This window comes from Schistocerca americana, chromosome 2, assembly GCF_021461395.2.
Source record: "Schistocerca americana isolate TAMUIC-IGC-003095 chromosome 2, iqSchAmer2.1, whole genome shotgun sequence".
NCBI classification, from domain to species: Eukaryota; Metazoa; Arthropoda; class Insecta; order Orthoptera; family Acrididae; genus Schistocerca; species Schistocerca americana.
In genome coordinates this window covers 656,171,533-656,190,595 of record NC_060120.1, presented here as the reverse complement: position 1 = coordinate 656,190,595, position 19,063 = coordinate 656,171,533, and the positions used below count along the sequence as shown (strand labels likewise).

At 43.2% G+C, this 19,063-nt stretch overlaps 1 protein-coding gene across 1 annotated transcript in view; it reads right to left on the bottom strand.

The window, feature by feature from the left end:
• The window catches only part of LOC124594291 (glutamate receptor ionotropic, kainate 2-like), a 212,001-nt gene extending 207,931 nt beyond the window's left edge, over positions 1 to 4,070 (bottom strand). Inside the window, exon 1 of the mRNA XM_047132654.1 lies at positions 3,978 to 4,070. The gene's annotated coding sequence lies outside the window, so the exon portion shown is untranslated. The remainder of the gene's footprint in view (positions 1 to 3,977) is intronic.
• Between the last annotated feature and the right edge of the window lie 14,993 nt (positions 4,071 to 19,063).

The window sequence follows — 19,063 nt, the reverse complement described above, 5'->3', positions numbered from 1 at the left end:
TACATAACGGGTGTACCTGATATTCCTTTCCATCCATTGCTGCAATTTTCCTAATGGGTACAACTATACTCCCTATGTTTCAATTGCTGACAATTAACAGACCCCTACTAAGTTTCGTTTGTCTTCTATTGACACAGAACACAGAGAGTTTCCCAACAAGCGAAGTGAGCGGCACTGGCTCAGTTTCTCTATCAGTGGAGGCATCACCTCGAAGCTGTCGATCAAGTGGATAGGTGTAAAATTTTAAGGTCTCCCTCGTATCTGTCTCCCCTGCACAGGACACCTGGACCTAAGCATGACACGCCACAACAGTCAAGTGGACTAGTAATGATGGATCCTGTGTTTCCTGGCCAGCCGTAGTGGCCGAGCGGTTCTAGGGGCCTCAGTCTGGAACAGCGCGACCGCTACGGTCGCAGGTTCGAATCCTGTCTCGGGCATGGATGTGTATGATGTCCTTAGGTTAGTTAGGTTTAAGTACCTCTAAAGTTCTAGGGGACTGATGACCTCAAAAGTTAAGTCCGATAGTGCTCAGAGCCATGTGAACCATTTTTTTGTGTTTCCTGTGGAAGAGACAATATCCACAGGAGAGGATAGTACTTCAGGTATCTCCGGTATCTCTGATAGCTGATTCGCGCTACCCACCTAACTCTTTACTGGCAACAGCTTCCAACTGTCTGACAGTAGTCAGGGCGATTTCCAGCTGTTAATGAATAGCAACCAACTCATCCCCTGTCCGAGAACAGCAAAAACAGTGATGGTGCATTAGGTCTGATGCAATATTTTACTGAAAAGTAAACAGATAACTTGTGCCTGGTGCACACATGTTACCAGCAGCCTTTAGAACTAAAGTGATTAACAGCTAAAACGAGATATCTATTACGACAACAGAAATCTTCATACCAGTTTTATCGTTTCTTTGAAAGGTTATCGTCGTTAAAAGATTCGAGAATAGCGTTAAATTATGATAAATGCAGGCAGTATACATTCTAGAAAACTAATATGACTTTTCTACGAAGTAGTTCATGAATTACGAGGGACTAAATTACGAAAATTTTTACAAAATTCCGAAAATTTTCAAATATATACCTTTTCTCATGTAAATGTATAATGAAAGTAGGGAAATTTTGATCTGAATAAGGATACTGTGGCCAAAAATTTCTCAAAAGCAAAGGTTAACTTTAAAACTGACGATGCAATGCTACTCGGTATACATGTTTCTGGAAAGTACAGGTCATGTTTGCAATTGAAGATGTAGTACTACATAGTACTCGTATATCATGACTCTATTCGTCTTGTTGACGATTTGCATTTTCTCATTGTTGTGATGTGACGGCGGACGGTCCACTACGGGTGCAGCGATGTCCGTGAAAATTACTGTCAGTGAACTAGAGGAACGTAGGTGCCTAAGATAGGGACATAAATCACAGATATCACCTGAAAGCTTTTGTTTATTGTGACGTGCTATTGAACGGAAACTCTGAAATTCAAATTAGGCCTCACAGCTCTACCTAATGAATTTAATGAATTCAAAAGTATGTCATATTAACAGGGTCATTGTTTGTAGAACCAATGTCATGAATAATGACAAGATATGGGGTAGAAGGTAGAAACAGAAAGTAAAGTTGTACCTAGTTACATCTTACATATCAAAATGTTAAGATTGTGGTTAAAATCTACGCACGCACACACACACACACACACACACACACACACACACACAGAGAGAGAGAGAGAGAGAGAGAGAGAGAGAGAGAGAGAGAGAGGGAGGGAGGGGGAGGGGCGAGGGAGAGAGAGAGACGCAGAGAAAGAGACAGAGACAGGGATTCTCTATTTTGTAACAACTATGAAAGAAACGACACAAGGAAAGAGAAGCAATTGAAATGCTACAGAAGACACGTGTAACTGACAATCATGAACATGAAATTGCACGAGGCAGGAACTAAATTCTTCAAATTCTTCCAAGCAAACACATTAGACATATACCAAATAAAAAATTTAGTACAGGCACCACACCGCCAGATAAAACAAACGTCAGGGTAACAAGTCGCTTTATATTATAAAATCCACTCTCCTAGTGCGTGTCGTACTGAAATAAGTGTGCTTCAAGCACCAAAAACACATATCTCAGTGAATACTGTCCTGAAGTGAGACGTCTGAAATCTAATCCACTACGTCTCAGCGGCTGGTACGACGATCACCTCCCCGCTGAAACTCTCAGTTGTGATGTCACATCTGACCATTGTTCCTGCCGATGCTACAATATGCATTCCAGGCACATTCTTCTCAGACAACTCCATTTTCTTCCGAGGAAATAGTTGTTGTTACGTAGAAAATCACTTTTCCGCAACAGCGGCTTATTTCTTAATTTATTTTCTCACAATTAGTTTCAAGGATAAAGTCTCATTATTAAATGTTCATGCTCTTTGAAACCAGACATAAATTGTTGTCGTCATATACGAGTCATATATATATATATACGACGAGTCACATCACATCTGATGTATGACTCGTATATGACATTGACAGGAAAGATTAGAAGACGCAGACTACAATTCTATGGACACCTATACAGAATGCCATCACTCAGATTGACCAAAAAGATCTTTGACTGGGTAACCACTAGAAACAACAAATGGGTGCCAGAGGTAAAAAACGACCTGAACCAACTCAACATAAAAGCAGACGCAATAAACGACAGAATAAAATTCAGAAACATTATTAAGAAAAGTAAACTACTTGAGATACACTGTCAGAAACGAACAGGCGTAAAGTGGACCGAAAAACGCAAGCAAGATCACAGCCGGACGATGAAAGAAATATGGGCAACAAAAACGGCAAACTAGATGAAGCAGGAGACACGAAGCCGACAAGAAGCATGGACAGAGGACGGGAAGCATAAACACAGCGAGCGAATGACGGAAGTTTGGGCAGGAAGGAAGGCAGCAAAAGGAACTGGCCATGTAGTTTAGTCCAACTGCGCTCTATAAGGGCAAAACACCAATAATAATAGCGACGAAATAGCTTTAGATACCTCTAAGACCTCCTCGGCTGACTTACTTTCTTGCGCTTCAATGTGTCAGAATACCCAGTAAAATGACGCCAACTTCGATCGCTTTTGTATCGAAGGAAGGGGAAATTTTTGCTAATGGACATTTATGTCTCCTTACGTAAATTGAGGGTGGAGGTGGGGCAGAAAGGAAAGGACTATTGCAGCCAGCTTCATTGGAATGTTTATGCGAAAACAGCGGTGACGAGCGAAAATGTGTGCCGGACAGGAATGCGAACCCAGCATATCCTGATTACTATGCAGTTGCTCTAACCACTGTGCCACCCTGTACATGAACTCCACGCTCGCTACTTTCAGATTCCTACGGGAGGTCAGACGTAACTGCACATCCAGCTGAAGGTGGTGGATTCACTGCCTATCGAGGTGAGTCAGTTATATGAATCCGTAGTGTCTATTCTTTTTGACATGTCTACAAGAGCAGACACCATGCTTTCATTAATTTCTGTCTTCCGGCTACATGTTCTACAGACGGTCCGTTGTAACTGTAGCCCGGCCGAGCACGGTACGCGTATTTGTTTGGTGTTCAGGACAGCAATGAGCCGTATTGTGATTGGTTGGAAAAGAAAATACCATACCGAAAATGTGAAACGAAACACTGATTAAATTCCTTTCTATTTCCTACAAATTCTCCTCTCTAAGTAACGAATTCAGCGAAAAAAGAAATACAAATGCCGTTGGTACATTGCACCTTTATATCTTTCCGAAATACATGCTGTTCATCGAGGCACTCTCTTCTTTTGGTCGAATGATAACATCGTAAAGGGCTTTGCAGATAAATCTTCTCTGATGCCACAGTGGAGTAATGAAAACAGCAGATGGCGCGTTGAAACAGAACTCCCATCACAAGGCGCACGTGCGCACTCTGCGCTGTTTACAGACGCTGCATACAACCACCGGGCGGAGTTCTTACCGTGTGTCGTTGGGTGTGTAGCAGCGCGCGGGCGGCAGCGTCTTGAGACTGGTGCAGCGACGCCGCTGTCAAGAGGCTGAGCACACGACCTGCTATACATAGCAGCGCGCTCGGCGCGGCGCGCACGCGTATTCTGATATCGCCAGCCTGGTTTACACTAGTTGCGACCACCGCTCCACGGCGTCCGCCTATTTCTGTTTGTTTGTGTCTGACGCCGTTATTGCCCCTCTGTTTCCCCCGCAGCTTGCCGCCACCGGCTCGCTGTGGTGCTATCTCGTTAGAACTGTGGTGCACCACGAACACGTCATACGACAGCTGTTCGACAAGTTATATGCAAATGGGAGGGGGATCACTACTGTCAGCTGCAGCGGGACATTAAACGGAATCAGATGACGAAGAGCGAAAATGTGTGCCGGTCCGGGATTCGAACCCGGGAACTCCTGATTACTCGGTAGGTGTGGTAACCGCTGCGCAATTCAGGGCTCAGCGTTATCACAACACCAAGGAGTATGTCGGTATGCCACCTATCCGCCGTCCCTGTCCATTATACTCCTGTTCGTTACTCAGAGATTCCTGCAGGAGGTTGCATTCGCAGTGAAGAAAGTGGATCTATTGCTCAGCCAGGCTTATCATTTATGTGAATGCAAGGTGTCTGACACCCCGCACTCATATAAATATTCGACAAGTCTTGTTGCCGCCATCGGTCTCTTACTTATTCACATTTTTATCAGTTTTCAGATGCCCATATCTACGCTCTGTTCTAAAGTGGTTAAAACAACAATGGGATAGCACCTTCTGTACACCACTCTCCCTTATAGTAAGTATAATAACGCCACCATTTTTTCTGCTCCGCGCATATTGCGAAACAAGTGAAACTCACTGGTAGAAAGGTCTTAAAAATTTTTACGTGCTGTAAGAATATCGTAACGTCAATAACCAGAATCCAGTTGAAATCATAGCATTTTTTCAGGCTGGTCTTCGTAAGCTGAAAATAAAGAACACAGGATTCTGCCAATGTGACAATAGTTCGTAGCGAGATTTACAACCCATGTCATTTTTTGTGATACGAATGAACTACATACGTATTGGAAAAACTATTTGTTAATCTTTAAAATTTAAAAATTTATTCCAAAATAGAAATATATGAAGACTTAGGCTGTAAACGATGGCGAGACACGAGTTGGTTTTCTGAGAAATTGCACAGTTAAATATCAATAATATCTCATAAGTCGTATATTTTAAGTACATCCACAGTGATTTTTTACTCAGATAAACCATTGTTTTAAAATATTTCTAGAGTAACGACAGATTGTTAAAATCTTAAATTCCATCCAAAATTTTATCTTAAAAATACGTCAGTTGGTACTCAACAATGTTTACTTACAAACTCAGTGCACTTTACATAAGTTACCATTGACTTACTATTGTTTACTTGTTAGGCGAGTTAACGAAACAATACTGTGAAACCTCTCAAAATTGCAAATTTAGAAAGTCCGAATTGTTTCAGTTGATGATACTAAGATTTCCATTGCCAAGTTTTAAAATAATGAAATATAACAACCTGAAAAAGTAAGTTATGATATTAAGGATGTCCCTTAACATATCTGCCACGACTGTCACGTAAGCTCCAGTAAACAGTGGTACTGAACACAGCTTAGCACTCTTTACTTGCTTAGAGAATTATTCATATTTAACAGATTAGCAACAGCCTTTGAAGTGCGTTTGTGTTCAGTTATATATTCAGGACCTTTATCTGAGCTGTAGTTATCCATGTCACTATCGGATTTTTAACTATTGTCTCTGAAAAGCATTTCCTCTGGCACGAAAGCCGCACACGTTACTACAACTGGCAGCCACTGGAACTTACCACTACATTAATGCACACATCCTGACAAAGCTGCCATTAGTGAGAATCTGAAATCGGAGATAAATCTCTGATTTGTTGGTTTAGCGAGAAACTATTAAATAATTTGAATAAACCACATCGTATACCATGTTTCACACGCAATAACTCTGTTTCTTACCGACTTTCGCTTGTCGTTGTTTACTTTCGACGTTGTTTACTTTCGAGATCTTCATATATTTCCTCACTGACATGAAGTGTATTGTAGTCAAGTTCAGGAGTTCAGAGGTCTTTCCATATTCTTATTGAAAATAGTTAAGCTTATCCAATAAAAAAGTTAAAAGTTTTTATTTCACAGTATAAAAGTTTTTTATATGTACCCATCAAAAGTTTATTGGTCTTCCGTGATTAATATCTTATTTTCTTTAAGATAAAACAATTTTATAAAACTTTTTTTAAAATCTATTACTCCAGAATCTGTTCACGTTAGAGTTTTCCGTATGTAAGTAACGTCGTATGTTGATTTGCGGTAGCTGTGGCAATATGTGATGTTTCTTTGTGTAAAAATAAATAATTGCACTTGATTATGTTCTAACCTGGTAATCTGTTCATTGTAATATTAAAAGTCGCTCAGTAGTAGAGTTAGAAAGACAATATTTATGTACTGCAGTAACAGACACAAAGACACATTGATGTATAATCACACGATTGCAGAATCACAACTGGAAGCAGTCACATCCATTAAATATCTGGAAGTACATTTAGGAAGAAGAGATTTAAAGTGCAACGACTACGTAAAACAAATCACAGGTAAGGCAAGTGTCAGACTGAGATTCAGTGGAAGAAGCGTCTGGACGTGTAGTCCATCCACGGACGTGGCTTACAAAACCCTGGTTCAGTCAATATCTGAATATTGCTCATCAGTCTGGGATCCGTACCAGATAGGATTGATAGGGGAATTAGAGAAGATCCAGTAAAGAGCGGAGTGTTTCGTCGTATGCTGCTTTAGTAAGTGGAAAAGCGTGACGGGTATGCTCATCCAACTCCAGTGGAAAACGCTGCAAGAGAGGCCTTGTTCCTCGCGGTGTGGTTTCTAATTAGAGTTCCGGTAGCGTACGTTATTGGAAGAATCAGTCGTTATATTTCTTCCTCCTAGGTATACGTCGCGCAAAGAAAATGAGGGTAAACGCAAAGGTTCGAGCTCACACGGAAGCTTACCAACAATCATTCTTCTGGCGGACCATACGTGACTGGAACAGGAAAAGCCACCCCGATAAGGTGGCTTGCGGAGTTTAGAAGTAGATCTAGATAGGTCCAGTTATAAGTAGTGAGAACGTCGACCAGTTTCGCTGTTTTGGAGCTCACTAATTAATTAGAACGAATCTTCCACACTGTAATGGAATGTACACTTTCATAGCAAGACTTGTTGGTAGTCTAAATCTATGGAACCGACAAATACTCAAGCTTTTCTTCATCAATGTTTTGATCGACTGTGCTATGTACTCACGCCTCAGAACATCCATTAAAAGATCGGTCTACCAATAGCACCTACATACGTTGCTAGCGCCACAGAAATTGTCACGCGAGTAGCTATAAAATAGCCTCAGAGCATCACTTGCGAAATGAAGAGGCACAGTATCTACTCCTGGTCACAAGACGATTTTACTTTGTTAATTAAGTTTCACTACTTGATTACATGTGAAGTAATTCGAGATAGCAGCCTTGTGCCAAAACAGTATCCTCATAGCCAAAAATATTTTAGTATTGCAGTACTTCAGGGTCCAGTCACATTAATGTGACCACCTGTAAAAAGTTTGAATAACCACCTTTTGCAGCGCAGACAGCTGCGAAACGTGCAGGAAGAGCGTCAGCGAGTTTCTGAAAGGTGCTGACACGGATGTGGAGGCATGCCGATTCCAGTGTCGTGGCCTGCTGCGCCGGGTTCACCAGTTGAGGATCCATGGCGCGAACAGCCGATCGAGGTGGTCCCAGAGGTTCTCGATTGGGTTTAAATCAGGGAAGTTTGATGACCTGCGGCCTGCAGTGAATTTATCCTTGTACTGTGTCAAGCACGCACGCACATTGCAAGGTGTGTGAGAAGGTGCACTGTGCTGTTGGTAGATGTCATCATGGCGAAGAAAAAACAAACTGCATGTAGGATACGGCCCCCACGCATACCTTTGTTGATCCATTGTACTTTCCAGAATGCCTAGATCACCCAGGGAATGCCACGAAAACGAAAATATTTCGCACCCTCTGCTCTGGCAAGGACGGTTCTAGCGATTGTTGCAGGGCCGTACACGCCACGTCAACGGTCATCTGTCCGATTGAGCATAAAACATGATTCGTCTGAGAAGACACCTGCCGCCCCTCAGTGGACGTACCAGCACGCCAATTCCAACCTTTGTCGCCAATGAACAGCAGGTGGTATGGATGCATGTACCAGGCGTCTGCTGCGGAGGCCCATCCTCAGCAACCTTTGCTGAATGGCAACCCCTTCGTTCATCTGGGCGGTCAGTTGCTTTTCGCCCACACACATCTCCGTCCTCTTTTTTTTTCTTTATTGAGTTTCGGTTCCCCCTGAAGGGGGCGGGCTGGCAGCAGCTTAGTACGCCGCTCTTCAGCCTACAGAAGTTGTTTTAAAAAGATGAAGAGAATAAATAATAAAAGCAGGCGATAAAATCGGTGACTTAAATGGTAAAATGGCGGAAAATCGTGGAACTTAAAACATAAAACAAAAGGTTGATGATGCTAATAAAATACTTATGAAGCAGACAGGTAAAAGAATAGACATACAATTAAAAGAACAGTCTGGTTTCTGTTTGCAAGAGATATAAAATTTACACCCGGTGACGGCATGGTTTCTGTTCGCAACACTTTGGAAAGACGAACAACACTGAACATTCACTTGAATACTGCACTATAAAAATTGGCACAAATATGACATAACACAGCTGAGGGCAGATGGTTGGAACCTGGACAGATGATGGGAAAGGAAAGGCGGGAACGAGAGGAAAAAACGAAGTGGGGGGGGGAGGGGGAAAGATGCCGATGGAGGATGAGGACCCGGGTGCTGGGCAGATGCAACAGGGAGTGGGGAAAGGCAGAGGAGGGGTATACAAAAGGACTTGGGAGGGGGGTGAGAGGGGAGGCAGAGAGAGGTTAGATGGGGAGAAAACAGGGTGGAAGGGGGGGAAGAGGGAGCCTGGGGAAAGGATAGGAAAGGAAGGGGGGGGTGCGGATCAGGGTTGATAGGATGGATAAATGGAAGCCACCTTGGGGAAGGAGATGAAGCGTGTAGAGATGGAGGGTAGGGGGGACACAACAGTAAAAATGTGGCAGAGGGCGGGTATTGGAGAGGAGAGGAGAGGAGACGAGAGGAGCAACCAGGGGTTGAGGGGGATCAAAGTGGCGGGAGGTGTAGAGTATGCGGATATGTTCGAGGAATAGGAGAAGATGGGGGAAAGGAATGAGGTCATAGAGGATCTGCGGTCGCCGTTCAACCCTGTCGTCTATATGACCTGTGGTGCACCACAGTTGCCTCAGAGCTGGTTTTGGATAGCGCCATTTTGCCGAGCACCGTGTACTGCGATGCACCAACATTTTACGAACTTTCGGAAATGCTTCTACCTGTGGCCCTAAAGCCAATGATTATGCCCTTTTGGACGTCAGATAAGTAGCCACATTTCGGCATTACGACAACAACTGCACTGTTTCCCATGTCCCCCTCCCCCCACCCCCCCCAACACGGTTTATATAGTCGCCTCTGCTAGTGCTGCCACCTGCTGTGTGTGAGTGATTATTACACGTTGACATCGAATATGTTACTGGATCGTGTACAATCAGCAAACTCTTTTATTTGTTCAATAGGTATGTTACGTCAATAAGGTTACACACAGATTGCGATATGGGCGTATTAGCTACTTTTTGCACATTTTCGAATTCGTACTTTAGTTCCATATTTGGTTGTGTACATAACTTTCCACCTTGCTTTTAGCAAATATTTTCTTTTTATATAGTTAGTCAGCTACTGCTAAAATGCGATAGTTGCACATTTTCTGTTAAGCGGAAATTAGGCCTAAACTAGGGACACTGTAATGTTTCTTTTTATGTTTTTCGTAACATAGTGTTCGTGGTTTGTGACTTATTCTTTTCTCAGTCGATTTACCAGAAACGTATGTAGTTTCACAGCCAAAAACTGTTCACCAGAGTGTCTGCTTGCGAGTAATAAACCTACAAATCAAGGCTGAATCTATGTAAGCGTGTGATCGAGAACTGCTGTATACTATGTTGTTTTCTTAATGTGGTTTCCTCATGTTGCTTTCTACGTTCGTAGCTGGTGTTTTGAAATATTTTACCTGTGCAAAATGAGTGTTTTTGCACATTGTCCAACCCGGAGAGTTCATATTATAATAACAGAAGACGCTCCAGTAGTTCAACAATTTCTGTTTGAAATTCGGCTATATGTGACAAACTCTTTATATGGATGCATGAAGCTGACGCAGCACACATTGTTTTCTTTCTATTTTTCTCTGCTGTTTCATGTAGCGTCGGAAAACGTCAGGTAGAGTTGATTTCAGCAACTGTTTATGTGTCATACAGTCGGTTTGGCATCATACTTGTAGGGTCGAAACACAGTGGATATAAATATTGTAACAGGTGTTTAGTGGTCACGGTGGGTAAGAAGTTCCTGTGTCTATCAGTGCAGCATTTTCTTCGCATTGAAGGACTCATGCAAAATATGTATTGTTGTTTAAAATAAATTGAGGAAATGAGTTTTTACTCACTTTTGATTAACATTTTTTTTTTCTCCATCTGACAGATGTGTCTCTTAGTTCCACTATTGCACCCACGGAGTCTGTGGAAATTCCTGTGATCTTATATGCCACAGTTCCTCTTCTACCAATCATGATAATAGTACAAATTTAGGAGCAGTACTAACTGTGAAAGATTCTACCTTGTGCATGCACGTAGAATTATCTGCCGGGACTGAAATCACGTGATCTGGTTTTCCTTATTTTAGAAGAAGGGGAATTATTCTCAAACAGATTCACGTTTTATACTGGTTCTACTTCGATGTTAGCTGTACTACATGGAGATACACTACCCAGTGTACTGCCGTTAATCAAAAGGCTCTTGCTAGAGCCGGTCGCTGTGGTCGAGCGGCCCTAGGCGCTTCAGTCCGGCGCCGCGCGGCTGCTACGGTCGCAGGTTCGAATCCTTCCTTGGGCATGGATATGTGTGCAGTCCTTAGGTTAGTTAGGTTTAAATAGTTCTAAGTCTAGGGGACTGATGACCTCAGATGTTGAGTCTCATAGTGCATAGAGCCATTTGAACCATTTTTGCTCTTGCAGGAAGTTACTAACTTCCTGATGTTATACTGTCGGTGTCATGTGTGTCTGTCTCTCGCCACCGGTCAGCCTCTAAGCATACAATCACATCTTCTATAGTATCCATACGCTTATTGAAGGTATGAAATATGAATCATCGACTGCCATGAAGCTTGATCACGTCACGTGCTTTTGATATCACCAGTTGTTCTGCATCAGTGGGTATGAAGGCAGAATAAAGCTCATCTCAGATATTCGCGTTGTGCATCATGCAACAACACCTGTCCGCATTTGTTCCTCTCTTATCCTACCGCCAGTGTGAAAACTGGCATAATAAAGCTGGAGCTTTGTTGTTAGCTGCAGCGGGTTATGATACAGTGTCTGTTACACACTTATATTACAGTACTTGTTTTACGTCTTCTGCATCCAACATATAATTTTTGGTTACTTTAAGATGTGCGCTCTTCTCGCAATACTGTATGTGAATTAGTAACACAGATATCTGGAAGCAGCCCGAATAAACTTCACTCTATGTATTATAATACTTGTTGTAAAGTGAATCATGATGTTTATCTAAACTTTCTGAACTTTGTATCATCCTTTTTGTTTCAAATATAGTGAGGAGAATTTGTAGAGCCACTGGCCGAAAAGAATATAGTAAACATTTCTGCACACATTTGAAAAGAGAGTTCCACAAGAGCGAAACTGGTAGTTGGTGTCGCAAGATGATGTTAAGAGTCAAAGATCCGTGATATACAAGACGTAAATGTTAAAGCAATTAATGATGGTTCTGTTTCTGACTGTGGCTGATAGAGCTCCTGGACAGATATGGAACATGTTACCATAGACTATAAACCACGTAGATCGAATCTGCAGTAGTCTTCTAACGAAGAATATGTTTTCGAAAGAACAACACTTAAATCGAGCTGGAGACAATAGTTGTTGATTCATTTGACAGTAATTTATTGTCCAACACAACTAATTTAAAACTAAGTAATTGGTTTCGTCCGGCATCGGCCATCCTCAGATCTACACTACTGGCCATTAAAATTGCTACACCACGAAGATGACGTGCTACAGACACCAAATTTAACCGACAGGAAGAAGATGCTGTGAATGCTAATGATTAGCTTTTCAGAGCATTCACACAAGGCTGGCGAGGGTGGCGACACCTACAACTTGCTGACATGAGGAAAGTATCAACCGATTTCTCATACACAAACAGCAGTTGACCGGCGTTGCGTGGTGAAACGTTGTTGTGATGCCTCGTGTAAGGAGGAGAAATGCGTACCATCACGTTTCCGACTTTGATAAAGGTCGGATTGTAGCCTATCTCGATTGTGGTTTATCGTATCGCGACATTGTTCCTCGTGTTGGTCGAGATCCAATGACTGTTAGCTGAATATGGAATCGATGGGTTCATGAGGGTAATACGGAACGCCGTGCTGGATGCCAACGGCCTCGTATCACTAGCAGTCGAGATGACAGGCATCTTATCCGCATGGCTGTAACGGATCGCGCAGCCACGTCTCGGTCCGTAAGTCAACAGATGGGGACGTTTGCAAGACAACAACCATCTGCACGAACAGTTCGACGACGTTTGCAGCAGCGTGGACAATCAGCTCCGAGACCAAGGCTGTGGTTACCCTTGACGCTGCATCACAGGCAGGAGCGCCTGCGATGTACTCAACGACGAACCTGGGTGCACGAATGGCAAAACGTAATTTTTCGGATGAATCCAGGTTCTGTTTACAGCATCACGATGGTCGCATCCGTGTTTGGCGACATCGCGGTGAACGCACATTGGAAGCGTGTAATCGTCATCACCATACTGGCGTGTCACCCTGCGTGATGTTATGGGGTGCCATTGGCTAGACGTCTCGGTCACCTCTTGTTCGCTAGACGGCACTTTGATCAGTGGACGTTACATTTAAGATGTGTTTCGACCCGTGGCTCTACCCTTCATTCGATCCCTGCAAAACCCTACATTTCAGCAAGATAATGCACGACCGCATGTTGGAGGTCCTGTACGAGCCTTTCTGGACACGGAAAATGTTCGACTGCTGCCCTGGCCAGCACATTCTCCAGATCTCTTACCAACTGAAAACGTCTGGTCAATGGTGGCAGAGCAACTGGCTCGTCACAATAAGCCAGTCACTACTCTTGATGAAATGTGGTATCGTGTTGAAGCTGCATGGGCAGCTGTACCTGTACACGCCATTCACGCTCTGTTTGACTCAATGCCCAAACGTATCAAGTCCGTAATTACGGCCAGAGGTGGTTGTTCTGGATACTGATTTCTGAGGATCTATGCACCCAAATTGCGTTAAAATGTAATCACATGTCAGTTCTAGTATAATATTTGTTCAATGAATACCCGTTATCATCTGCATTTCTTCTTGGTGTATCAATTTTAATGGCCGTTAGTGTACAAGGGAAATAAGTTTGAAAATTAAAAGAGATGTTGTGAATAGTACGTCAAAACTAAAGCACAGAAAAGATGTAATACTGTGAAATTCATGCTGTTGTTCAGTCTCACCACCGCGGAAAAGACATTGTCAATGAATACTCATGAGATGGATCATGTATATAAAAGTAAATTACCTGGCGGACTACTGGCTAGTTGTTTGATGTTGACGTGTTTCAGCAAAATGTTTTTAATGAAAATTGTAAAAGAGCATAGAAAAGTGCTTTGTTGTTGTTGTTGTTGTTGTTGTTGTGGTCTTCAGTCCTGAGACTGGTTTGATACAGCTCTCCATGCTACTCTATCCTGTGCAAGCTTCTTCATCTCCCAGTACCTACTGCAACCTACATCCTTCTGAATCTGCTTAGTGTATTCATCTCTTGGTCTCCCTCTACGATTTTTACCCTCCACGCTGCCCTCCAATGCTAAATTTGTGATTCCTTGATGCCTCAAAACATGTCCTACCAACCGATCCCTTCTTCTAGTCAAGTTGTGCCACAAACTTCTCTTCTCCCCAATCCTATTCAATACCTCCTCATTAGTTACGTGATCTACCCACCCTGTCTTCAGCATTCTTCTGTAGCACCACATTTCGAAAGCTTCTATTCTCTTCTTGTCCATACTAGTTATCGTCCATGTTTCACTTCCATACATGGCTACACTCCATACAAATACTTTCAGAAACGACTTCCTGACACTTAAATCTGTACTCAATGTTAACAAATTTCTCTTCTTCAGAAACGATTTCCTTGCCATTGACAGTCTACATTTTATATCCTCTATACTTCGACCATCATCAGTTATTTTACTCCCTAAATAGCAAAACTCCTTTACTACTTTAAGTGTTCAAATGGCTCTGAGCACTATGCGACTTAACTTCTGAGGTCATCAGTCGCCTAGAACTTAGAACTAATTAAACCTAACTAACCTAAGGACATCACACACATCCATGCCCGAGGCAGGATTCGAACCTGCGACCGTAGCGGTCGCTCCGCTCCAGACTGTAGCGCCTAGAAACGCACGGCCACTCCGGCCGGCCTACTTTAAGTGTCTCATTTCCTAATCTAATTCCCTCAGCATCACCCGATTTAATTTGACTACATTCCATTATCCTCGTTTTGCTTTTGTTGATGTTCATCTTATATCCTCCTTTCATGCCACTGTCCATTCCGTTCAACTGCTCTTCCAAGTCCTTTGCTGTCTCTGACAGAATTACACTGTCATCGGTGAACCTCAGTTTTTACTTCTTCTCCATAAATTTTAATACATACTCCGAATTTTTCTCTTGTTTCCTTTACTGCTTGCTCAATATACGGATATAACATCGGGGAGAGGCTACAACCCTGTCTCACTCCTTTCCCAACCACTGCTTCCCTTTCATGCCTCTCGACTCTTATAACTGCCATCTGGTTTCTGTACAAATTGTAAATACCCTTTCGCTCCCTGTATTTTACCCCTGCCACCTTTAGAATGTGAAAGAGAGTACTCCAGTCAACATTGTCAAAAGCTTTCTCTAAGTCTACAAATGCTTTTCTTAATCTTTCTTCTAAGATAAGTCGTAAGGTTAGTATTGCCTCACGTGTTCCAACATTTCTACGGATTCCAAGCTGATCTTCCCCGAGGTCCGCTTCTACCAGTTTTTCCATTCGTCCGTAAAGAATTCGCGTTAGTATTTTGCAGCTGTGACTTATTAAGCTGATAGTTCGGTAATTTTCACATCTGTCAACACCTGCTTTCTTTCGGATTGGAATTATTATATTCTTCTTGAAGTCTGAGGGTATTTCACCTGTCTCATACATCTTGCTCACCAGATGGTAGAGTTTTGTCAGGACTGAATCTCCCAAGGCCGTCAGTAGTTCTAATGGAATGTTGTCTACTCCCGGGGCCTTGTTTCGACTCAGGTCTTTCAGTGCTCTGTCAAACTCTTCACGCAGTATCGTATCTCTCATTTCATCTTCATCTACATCCTCTTCCATTTCCATAATATTGTCCTCAAGTACATCGCCCTTGTAGAGACCCTCTATATACTCCTTCCACCTTTCTGCTTTCCCTTCTTTGCCTAGAACTGGGTTTCCATCTGAGCTCCTGATTTCATACAAGTGGTTCTCTTCTCTCCAAGGGTCTCTTTAATTTTCCTGTAGGCAGTATCTATCTTACCCCTAGTGAGACAAGCCTCTACATCCTTACATTTGTCCTCTAGCCATCCCTGCTTAGCCATTTTGCACTTCCTGTCGATCTCATTTTTGAGACGTTTGTATTCCTTTTTGCCTACTTCATTTACTGCATTTTTATATTTTCTCCTTTCTTCTGTTACCCAAGGATTTCTATTAGCCCTCGTCTTTTTACCTACTTGATCGTCTGCTGCTTTCACTACTTCATCCCTCAGAGCTACCCATTCTTCTTCTACTATATTTCTTTCCCCCATTCCTGTCAATTGCTCCCTTATGCTCTTCCTGAAACTCTCTACAACCTCTCTTTCTTTCAGTTTATCCAGGTCCCATCTCCTTAAATTCCCACCTTTTTGCAGTTTCTTCAGTTTTAATCTGCAGTTCATAACCAAGAGATTGTGGTCAGAATCCATATCTGCCCCTAGAAATGTCTTACAATTTAAAACCTGGTTCCGAAATCTCTGTCTTACCATTATATAATCTATCTGATACCTTTTAGTATCTCCAGCATTCTTCCAGGTGTACAACCTTCTTTTATGATTCTTGAACCAAGTGTTAGCTATGATTAAGTTATGCTCTGTGCAAAATTCTACAAGGCGGCTTCCTCTTTCATTTCTTCCCCCCAATCCATATTCACCTACTATGTTTCCGTCTCTCCCTTTTCCTACTGACGAATTCCAGTCACCCATGACTATTAAATTTTCGTCTCCCTTCACTACCTGAATAATTTCTTTTATCTCATCAGACATTTCATCAATTCCTTCATCATCTGCAGAGCTAGTTGGCATATAAACTTGTACTACTGTAGTAGGCATGGGCTTTGTTTCTATCTTGGCCACAATAATGCGTTCACTATGCTGTTTGTAGTAGCTAACCCTCACTCCTATTTTTTTATTCATTATTAAACCTACTCCTGCATTACCTCTATTTGATTTTGTATTTATAACCCTGTAATCACCTGACCAAAAGTCTTGTTCCTCCTGCCACCGAACTTCACTAATTCCCACTATATCTAACTTTAACCTATCCATTGCCCTTTTTAAATTTTCTAACCTACCTGCCCGATTAAGGGATCTGACATTCCACGCTCCGATCCGTAGAACGCCAGTTTTCTTTCTCCTGATAACGACGTCCTCTTGAGTAGTCCCCGCCCGGAGATCCGAATGGGGGACTATTTTACCTCCGGAATATTTTACCCAAGAGGACGCCATCATCATTTAATCATACAGTAAAGCTGCATGTCCTCGGGAAGAATTACGGCTGTAGAGTCCCCTTGCTTTCAGCCGTTCGCAGTACCAGCACAGCAAGGCCGTTTTGGTTAATGTTACAAGGCCAGATCAGTCAATCATCCAGACTGTTGCCCCTGCAACTACTGAAAAGGCTGCTGCCCCTCTTCAGGAACCACATGTTTGTCTGGTCTCTCAACAGATACCCCTCCGTTGTGGTTGCACCTACGGTACGGCCATCTGTGTCGCTGAGGCACGCAAGCCTCCCCACCAACGGCAAGGTCCATGGTTCATGGGGGGGAAAAGTGCTTTACTCAATAAAATTCCTCTTCTTTTTCCTGGCCTGCTACCGTATCTGTGCAAGGTGGGGATGTTAATCTGGATTTGACAATATTAGTGGTAGAGGTTGTCTAGATAACAATTTTTTTGATAACAATATGTTTTTCTATACTAATCTGAAGGCTGATTTGTTGTCCTTGTATGTACGTTGCTTGAAACGGACATCGAAGGACGTGCCGGTCTGCCTTCTTTTAAATCAGGTCTGGCCAAACAGCGCTCCGCGATAGCGAGCGTTCCTGCCACGCTCCTACCTGGTCCTCTGAACGCAGAGCCGTGTGTGGCTGAGGGACGAGGAAGAAAAGGGGATGAAGGCTGCAGCGGGACGTCGCTAGAGCAAAGCATGCGCCTTGTCAGACTCCAAGAAGTTTGCACACAATATTGCACTACAATTAGATTTACATTCTGCATTAGGAATACTACGGCATGTATGCACTTTGCCACAAAAAATGGGCATTTATATCCCATTTATTATACACACATCAAATAAAGTTTTGCATCACCCCGGTTTCCAGACTTCCTGAAGATAGACGTTGACTGTGGATATTGGATCACAGACACAGTTCGTTTGGCTGTTTAGAGATGTAACTAAATCCGCCCAAAGATGTAAACAATCATGCATGATCAGCACCCATTAGACGATCAATTCCAGTCATTCCATCAGGAAGAAGGTATACGGCTCGTGTTGTCTGTAGTTCAACCATGCCTAGACGGTCAATACCGCGGTTTGATCCCGTCCGCATTGTGCCAGGAAGGGTTCTCAACAATGGAAGTGTCCAGGCGTCTCGGAGTGAAACAAAACGATGTTGTTCGGACATGGAGATACAGATAAACAGGAACTGTCGATGACTCGCCTCACTCAGGCCGCTCAAGGGCTACTACTGCAGTGGATGACCGCTACCTACGGGTTATGGCTCGGAGGAACCCTGATAACAACGCCACAATGTTGAATAATGCTTTTAGTGCAGCCACAGACGTCGTGTTATGACTCAAACTGTACGCAATAGGCTGTATGATGCGCAACTTCACTCCCGACGTCCATGGCGAGTTCCATCTTTGCAACCACGATACCATGCAGCGCAGTAAAGATGGGCCCGACAACATGCCGAATGGACCGCTTAGTATTGGCATCACGTTCTCTTCACAGATGATTGTCGCATATGCCTTCAACCAGACAATCGTCGGAGACGTGTTTGGAGGCAACCCCGTCAGGCTGAACACCGTAGACACACTGTCCAGCGAGTGCAGCAAGGTGGAGGTTCCCTGCTGTTTTGGGGTGGCATTATGTGGGGCCGACGTACGCCGCTGGTGGTCATGGAAGTCACCGTAACGGCTGTACGATACGTGAATGCCATCTTCCGACCGATAGAGCAACCATATCGGCAGTACACTGACGGAGCATTCGTCTTCATGCACGACAATTCGCACCCCCATCGTGCACATCTTGTGAATGACTTCCTTAAGGATAACGACATCTCATGACTAGAGTGCTCAGCATGTTCTCCAGATATTAACCCTGTCGAACACGCCTGGGATAGATTGAAAAGGGCTGTTTATGGACGACGTGACCCACTAACCACTCTGAGGGATGTACGCCGCATCGCTGTTGAAGAGTGGGACAATCTGGACCAACAGCGCTTTGATGAACCTATTGATAGTATGGCACGATGAATACAGGCATGCATCAATGCAAGAGGACGTGCTGATGGGTGTTAGAGG